The following is a 1,927-nucleotide window of genomic DNA, read 5'->3' on the forward strand; positions in this document are numbered from 1 at the left end:
TATAGATATGTATGTATGTATATATCTATGCATGTATATATATATGTATGTATATATGAATGTATGCATATATATATATATATATATATATATATATATATATATATATATATGTGTGTGTGTGTGTGTGTGTGTGTGTGTATTATGTATGTATATACACAAAAAACGGCGAAAAAGAGACAAGAAAAAAACAATGTGAGGACGTAGTACATTTAAAGTATTGAAAATACGCTCAAAGAAAGAAAAATGTTGTTTTATGTTTCGTGCATAGCTCTTCTTCGGAGACAGGAAACATGGGAAAGTCCGAAAGAAAATGAAGGAGGGGGGAAATCGCTAACAGTCCAAGTGTAGTTACATATATATATGCATATATATATATATGTATGTATGTGTGTGTGTTCACACACACGCATACACATACACACACAGATACATATATATATAATTGTCACTAACTGTGACGCGGGTGTTAGGAAACATATACATTCCTAGAAATAAGAACTAAACCGTTCTAATGCTGCAGTTAGCGCATACGAATGAAAACATATACATTAACAGGGGCCATAATCATCTGGAATGTGTCGATCGAAAATTCTTAATGCTGACGCGTCAGTTTCTGCAATTTCTGTTACCTCATCAGCTAAGACAGCTCGACTATTCGGTTGTTTCCCGTCTCGCTTCGACATTAGTATTTATGTTCTCGTCATCCAACAATGTAGATGTTCCAGTTCTATATTTAAGCGCTCTGTCAGTTATGACGACACGCGTTCCAGCTGATCCGATCAACGGAACAGCCTGCTCGTAAAATGAACGTGCATATTGATAAGCAATCGTCAGACCTGCGTACCCTAACGTAGTTCTCAGGGAAATTCAGAGTAACACAGTATGTGACAAAGCTGAACCTTTGAAATACAGTAACAGCTTGTCTTTGGCAGGTGAGTGGACTGGATCAAGGTGGAATAGAGTGTCTTGCTTGTGGACTGAACGCGTTGCCGGGAATCGAAATCATGAACTTCCGAACATTAGCTAAATGCTCTAACCACTAATCTACGTGTTTTTGCTAAATATATCATGGCCTACATGTATGTTGATGTGTAGCTGTGAGAGTAGGGGGTGTAATTTTAGACCATTTTCTTCTTCAACACTCCTATTCTCTTTTCTTTCTCTGTCTTTCTTCATTATTATCTCTGTTGTATTATGTTTCTACTTCCTCTTATTCCAGTCCTAACCTCTTCTATCTACCTGCCTCACTAAAAATGGAATTAATTTCTGTTAATGATTCTCTTGTTTTCAAAATATTTGTATTAATTTTCTGCCATTTTAGTGCAATTTCTGTTGTTTTTGAAGTGTTTTTCTTCTTCTGCAAACCATAGTTATTTCATAACAATTTTCCTACTCAGGAAGTCTTTCGAAATTTTCTCTTGTGAAAATATAATCATAGAATCTGTGATTTTTCTGTTCTCTATTTCAAATTATACTGGCAATTTTCTTGTCATTCTGTCTAGACTAATTACATCTCTTTCACATATGAATCGTTACTTTAAAACTCTGTAAATTTGAGTACATTTACTGTAGATGTAAACAGATTCATGCTTAACGTTTTGTTCTGAGTAGAGTGCTGATATAATACACCGGAAATGCAGTTATGTCATTTTCGTCTTCCATTTTGAATGTGTTATATCCTGCCATATTACGCCGCCATATTCATTTATTTCTATATTACGTTGTATCAGACGTTTTCCTCATTAAAACATACGTGCGCCTTTTTTGATTTGGGCGTGTGTGTGAATTTGTGTATGTTACAGGTGTGTCTATTTGTACTGGCATAAAGTTTAAGTCTATGAGTACTTACACCTGGATGCAGCATTGCATCCAGGTGTATATGGAAGTTTGCATGCAATATGCATATAGATATATATATATATAT

Source organism: Octopus bimaculoides, chromosome 4, assembly GCF_001194135.2.
Source record: "Octopus bimaculoides isolate UCB-OBI-ISO-001 chromosome 4, ASM119413v2, whole genome shotgun sequence".
NCBI lineage: Eukaryota > Metazoa > Mollusca > Cephalopoda > Octopoda > Octopodidae > Octopus > Octopus bimaculoides.